The sequence below is a fragment of the Penaeus japonicus genome, unplaced genomic scaffold (assembly GCF_977035675.1).
Source record: "Penaeus japonicus unplaced genomic scaffold, GWHDUDI00000001_assembly GWHDUDI00000002, whole genome shotgun sequence".
NCBI lineage: Eukaryota > Metazoa > Arthropoda > Malacostraca > Decapoda > Penaeidae > Penaeus > Penaeus japonicus.
Genome location: NW_028234404.1, coordinates 48,292,162 through 48,299,661, shown reverse-complemented (window position 1 = coordinate 48,299,661; position 7,500 = coordinate 48,292,162).

Here is a 7,500-nt window from a genome sequence, read left to right as displayed (position 1 = left end):
ATCTATGTGTATTTCTTTCTAATTTTACTTCTGTTTATTAATTGTTACTCTTGTCGATTTGCTTACGTTCTGGAAAGTTAGTTCATAGATCAATTAATATGTATATCAAGGAAAGATGTACAAGGAACTTAGCAAAATCTCTAGTTGAATAGAATGCATACTTATTGTTATCATTATTGTCATTACTTTTATCATTATTGGTATTGCTATTGTTGTGATTATTTCATTATTATTATTATTATTAATATTATTATTATTATTATTATTATTATTATTATCATCATCATTATCATCATCATCCTTGATGGTCCAGATATCACTATTATTTTTATTGTTGTTGTTGCTAGTATGATTTTATTTTTATCACTATCATTATTTTCATCACTATCATCATCATTACTATCAATATGATTATTATTATCATTACCATTCATTATTATCAACATTACTATCAATATCATCATAACAATCACCAGTATCATTATCAACGCGCCAATCCGTTTGCCCTTCTAGCTATATTTTGTTACCCCCCCCCCCCCTCCCCCCAGCCACAATATTAAATATACAACGAAAAACACGCGTATTGCCTGTGTCTCTTGGTGTGTGTGCCGTAATACTGTATCAGAAATGTGTCTATTGATTGTTTCTAGTATCGTATTAGCATGTGGATATGTTTTATAAGACAATCTGTAGTTAGAATCTGGTGTAAGAGTTTCTGGTCGGGTTTTATCCATCATTGTTATTGTCATTATCATCATCTTGTTATCATGATCGTCATTATTTTTGTTATTATTATTGATATTATCATTATCATTATCGTTAATATTGTTATTATTTTCATTATCATTAATATCTTCATCATTATTATCCTTACAATCATCATCATCATTATATTCAATACCTTTATCATCATTATCATAACTATCATCATGAACATCCTCATCATCCTCATATGCAACATTTTAACATCGCTCGGCAAATGAAAGCCCTGTAAGTTACTACTAACGACAGAAGTAAAACGGGTTAAAAACCATCAATATTCATAACAAACAAAAGATTAAGGCAAGTTAGACCCGCCTCGCACCCACCAGGGAGAGAGATATTGCCGTCATAAACGCAAGCCTAACCTCGGGTCAGCGGAGGTCAGCGGAGAGAGGTCACGAGGTGGCGAGGGGGCAGAGCGCTCGGGCAAAGGTCGAATGGCGAGACATGTCGTTTTATGATGGCGAATTAGCGTGGCATCTTTCGTACGTGTAGAGGGGGCTTCTTGCCTTCCTCTCCCTCGTTCATTCCTCTTGGTGTATGGCGATGGAGGGCGACTGGAAAACAAAGACGGGATCATTGTAAAATTGTAATGTATGTGTGTGTGTTGTGATGTTTTGCGAGATAGAGAAGGAGAGAGAGAGAGAGAGAAGGAGAGAGAGAGAGAGAGAGAGAGAGAGAGAGAGAGAGAGAGAGAGAGAGAGAGAGAGAGAGAGAGAGAGAGAGAGAGAGAGAGAGAGAGAGAGAGAGAGATAGAGACTTCGACAAGTTTATTGAGGCAAGTGGTCACCTACATCTCAAAAGGATGAGGAAACATAAGTTATCCTCACTCTCATCTTCGTCCCTCTTTGGGCTCGCATATCTATCACAAAAAAACTTACAGCTGTAATAACAAATAGAAATACATATACAGTATATGAGGCGGATAAAAAGAGAGGGGGGGGTGGCGGACAGATAGACAGAGAAAGAAAGAGAGAGACAGATAGAGAGAGAGAGAGAGAGAGAGAGAGAGAGAGAGAGAGAGAGAGAGAGAGAGAGAGAGAGAGAGAGAGAGAGAGAGAGAGAGAGAGAGAAGAGAGAAGAAGAAAAGAGAAGAGAAGAGAGAGAGAGGGAGGAGAGAGAGAGAGAGAGAGAGAGAGAGAGAGAGAGAGAGAGAGAGAGAGAGAGAGAGAGAGAGAGAGAGAGAGAGAGAGAGAGAGAGAGAGAGAGAGAGAGAGAGAGAGAGAGAGAGAGAGAGAAAGTGAGGCTTGCAAATAGACAGACAGAAATGATGATGGTAGTTGACTGAGAAACAGAGGAGAGGCAATTGGTTTAGAGTGGAATTTTGTAATGTAAAAACACGCATATGATGTCAATATTTATGTGAGACAGAGAGGAACAGAGAGAGAAGGTGGTGAAGGGGGGTGAATGAGAGATAGAGAAGAGGCAAAGGTAGTAACGTGGAAATTTCTCATGTCCTTAACCCATATACTACAAATAACCAGAAAGTGAGGCAGATAGACAGCAAGATAATGATGTTTGGATTGAGAAACAGAAAAGAAACAAGGGAATTCACTTGAAAAAAAACAGACAGACAGATAATAGAACAAAGCTCAAACACATAAATCTGAATGAAAGACACGAGAAACATTGGCTAATGTACACGTATTCATGAATATGATTCTGACTTAATGATCTTACGTTCGTATAGGATCTGTAATGCAAATGTATAAAGCCAGACACTCATGCATACACAAAGTACCTACAAATACACATACAAGATTTATAGAGGTCCATGGGCCAATACATGTCATCCAGATTCCCTCTTAACAAAACTTTGATGCACATGTAATGCATTTCAAAAGAAGAAGGCAGATTAGATTTTCAATTCCATGCATTTTAATGTAGTTCTACAGAATAGAGAATCGAATTATATATCTCCAGCCCGTAGAGAGCTTAAAGCAATATCAATTTCGTTTCCATTTTATCCTTGAAATATTTGCATAATGTAATCCTGCCTCAGCAATAGCACATTGACCTAACGTATGGTAATTGCTTAAAGCTTTATGAAGATCAGCTAATTTGGTTGATGAATCTCTCTTCTGGATGGGTCGAGCCATGAGAGTATTATTTCCTGATTAAATGCTATGCTGTTGCTTATGCTATTTTCGAAGCCGTTGAGCTATTAAGAAATTCCATAAGATGATCATGTTACTCCATAGCGATTATGAAATTTACATAATGATTATCCAAAATGACTTGCATGATCCCTCTGTGTCTATCTTTCCCCCTTCTCCTGTCCTTCGCTCTCTCTCTCTGTCTCTCAAACACACACACACTCACACACACACACACACACATATGTGCGTGCGTGTGTGTGTGTGTGTGATATATATATATATATATATATATATATATATATATATATATATATATATATATATATATATATATATACATATATATATACATATATATATTCAGTCAAAGCCATCGTCATTCTACTCCCGCCGACTCACCCCATCTCCTTCCGAGGCACCATGAACCAGGCTCCCTCAGTCCCCTCCGCCCAGACCTCAAAGACGCTACGATTCCATTACAACCGCCTGACCTCCCCCTCGTACATAACCCTGATAGAGTGTGATATGACTCCATTATGCGGCCCTGATATAATGAAATCTAGCTCTGTTTTATAACCCCGATATAAGCAGGACACCTGTTCTTTCTCCCGCCACGGCGTAAATAATCGAGCGAGATTTAATCAACACAATATAATGTGTCTGACATTTGGGATTATAGTCTGAAAGTTTAGGAGTGTTCAGAGAGCTTTTTTTTTCTCTCTACTTTGAGCGAAGAGAAAATAAGCTCTTCCTCGCCGCTTTCCTGCTTATCATCCTTACATATAAATGCAGATATAATCTTAAGGGGGTATGGTGGATTGCGAATTTAAGAGTTGGCGTTTATATATATATATACACACGTGTTCGTATATAAATGTATATATGTATAAACAAACATTATACACATAATTACAGAGCGTATCTATGTGTGTGTGTGTGTGTGTGTGTGTGTGTGTGTGTGTGTGCGTGTGTGTGTGTGTGTGTGTGTGTGTCTGTGTAAAAAGAATACGAGCTCACATATGAGCGTGCAAACAAAACATGCATACGCTGATGTTTGTTAAGTGTTTATGATCCTAAATAAGTAAGATTAATGTTAATCAAATCGCCGCGGCTTACTGCTTTGATATTCAAATAAGTATACAGGTTTGGACAATCAAGGCAGTTTCTACATACCGAAAAAAACGAAAAATAAAACAATGAGGGAACATGGCCAAAATAATCAGCCAACTACATTATAACAATAAAGATAGCTAATCCCTGTATGGTCAGCTATGTAAGGAGATTTCGTGTATTTAATTATGTAGGTTTAATTACATAAACTTCGAGATAATCGGGCTCTACGTTACAGCAAGTGATGTCTTAAGGTGATGTGTATTAACCCTACCCGAAGCAGAATTGTTTACAGTAAACACGCTTTAGCAGAACTAGATTGCTTATAATCCACCTCTTGATATAACCATGATTGGCTTTTAGAAAATTATTATGCTGTCAGCGTCTGTCGATATGACTTTCATCAGATATTTAGTCTGAATTTTCAAGATGTATATATCTCTCTTCTCGAAAGACAACAAAGAGGCAATGTTCTAGATATTTAACAGGGGAATATAACATAATCATCACTCGTATCTGAATATATGCATTAATACACTTCAGAGACGAGACTTTATTATTGGCAATGTGTGTTTGTTTTTTTAGTGCGAGAGAGCGTAGCTGCGTGTACGTATGAGTTTGTATATGAATACATGCGTAAGTTTGCGTCCGCGCGCACACAGCTGTTCTCGTGTAAGTATAAATAGGAAAAAAAAAACAGCCAGCACACCCACAGATAACGAACTCGCTTGTGCACACAGGTCATGCGCCCTATAATGCGCAGTCTGAAGACCATATTGCCTGGCGTGATGGCTTGAGTAGATCTTTGTGCTTTCCTCTGCAGCCTCGTGGCTACCCACCAATATTCGACCGGCGTCGAATCTCCATAGTGTTCTACAATGCAAATATAAACCCACCTTTAAGCGTATTCAGATTGGCTTCCCCCCCTCTCCCCCTCTCCTCTCCTCCTCCTCCTCCTCCTCCTCTCCTCCGCCCCTTCTCCCCTTCTCCCTTCTTCTCCCCACCCGACAATCAGGTTGGAAATAATTATCCAAATAACTCAATATATCAAAGGGGAAAATTTCTTAATAGCCCGACGGTAAAGAGCTCCGCCAGATTCACAGTAAACCCATCGCGTCCAGCTTGGAAACCCAGCGAAAGAACTAGTCAATTTCGCACACGAGGCTCCGGTTAGGTGGATAGTGCAGGAGGGGAGGGGAAGGGAGGGGAGGGGAGAGAAGGGGAGAGAGGGAGGAGAAGAGAGGGGGTTGGGGATAGGAGGGAGACTAGGGGGGAAGGGATGATAAAGGAAGGGAAAGGGTGATGAGGGAAGGGAGAGAGAAAAGAGGAGGGCGTGAGAGGGAGGAAAAAGACAGGAAGGGATGGGATTAGGAAGATGGGAGAGGGCAAGAGAAGAGAAGAGGCGAGGATTTGAAGGGAGGGGCACGGAAGGGAAGCGAAGGGGAGGGGAGGGGAGGAGCCGCAAGTCTTCAAGCCGAAGTTATCGTGCCTTACAGTTACTGCTGCGGGTTTTGCACGTTGAATACCTGATCACTCCTGGTGGGGCACGCGCACATACTCCTCGAGGTGGCTGTGGTGTTGAGAATGATGTCTCGCTCGTTCCCGTGATGAAGAATGTTGACAAGGCTTGTTGCTTTGAACGATATCCAATAGCTTGTTACGAATAAAAAACCTGATGTTTTTTTTTTCTTTCTTTCTTTTCTTTAAGCCACGCTCTGTCCAATTAAGTGCCATTGATTATAAGTAGGATTAGTTGAAATCGAGATCACCGTTTCAAAACGCTTAATCATATGCACGCAGGAATTTTATATGCGGTAAAACTGACTGCACGAAAATAATATCGAGAGATTATCCAATATCTATTTGATATGTGTCTTGTTATCTTGAATTTGTATCAGTCATGTCATTACTTATTCGAAGCGTTCATCTGCTTTGATACAATAATAACTTACCATAAAACAGTGCATCAAAGTCAGAAAATAAACATATCGTTAATGATGTTCTTGTGGAACTTATCGCCCCGACTTACATGTTAAAACCCGTAACTATATATGTTTACATGATTCTTAACACCATTCTTTGTGATGAGTTGACTCTGGTGATGTAATCAACATTATTATTCTCATGATCTCAAATGCTACTGGTGCCATTATCAAAATGTATTATCATTATCATCATAGTGTCTATGGTGATGGAGATACGAGTGATGATTATGACGGAGGTGATGAGTACATTGGTGATAATGATGACTTTGATGATGGCACTGATGATAGTCATGAAAAGAATGATTTTTTTTATCATAATTGGTAGCAATATTACTTTCATGATCATAGTTATTACTATAAATATTTTCATAATCACTGTCATTATCTTTATCATCGTAAAAAAAACATTACTATTATTATCACTGTTATTATTATTATTGTTATCATTATTATTATCATTGACATTATTGTCGATATTATTATCATTGCTATTATCATAATTATCATTATTGTAATTGTTTTTGCTGTTATCATTTACATTATCGTTTAATTAATTTCATTACCATCATCATTATGCTGCAATATCCTCATTGTCATTATCATTTATTTTAATATTGCCATCCTTGTCATTCTTACTTTCGTAGCCATTGTCATGAAAATCTTATCAATATAGTAATAACTTTTATCATTATCACTTTTGTTTCTATTATCATAAGTGTCATTATTATTCCTATTGCTAATGGTATTATTTCATGATAGCATCATTATCGTTATCATCACTGCTACCATCATTACTAACGCCATTGTCATTGTTATTACCATTATCATTATCATCATAAGTATTATATTATTATATTATATCATTATCTCTATCTTTTTTCACGAACGTTATCATTATTGTTATCATTATCAGTATTATTTTTATTTTACTATAATCATCATCATTATCATCATCATTATTATCATCGCCATCCTTATCATTAGTATCATTATTAATAACATCACATTATCATTATCATTATCATTAGGGTATCATCATTGTTATTATTGTTATCATGATCATGATTATGAGCATTACTATTTTCATTATCATAAGTATTATCATTATTATCATTATCACTATTATACGTATTATAATTGCTGTGGTTATTATTATCATGTTTATCCTAATCATTACTCTTTTCGTGTGCAATGACCTGGAAAGCACATCCACCGTTATCAATTTTATCTCTTTAATGTTCGTTTAAATTTCACCCGGTGATGTTATCCCACTTAAAAAACTCTTCTATTTATCTGCCTCTTTTTCTAAGCACATATTTTTTTTAACCTTCTTCAGAACGTGAATTAATTAACGGCACTGTCTCCATAGATTAATTTTCATCCTCTCTCTTTTAATTTCTCTTCCTTTAAAATCCCCTGTTTTTTTATAGGAACCTTTGCCTCCCCCTCCCCATTCATCCTTTTTTTTTTTTTTTTTTTTTTTTTTTTTTTTTTTTTTTTTTTTTTACATTGATTCTTCATGTAAAACATCCGTATTATAAGGA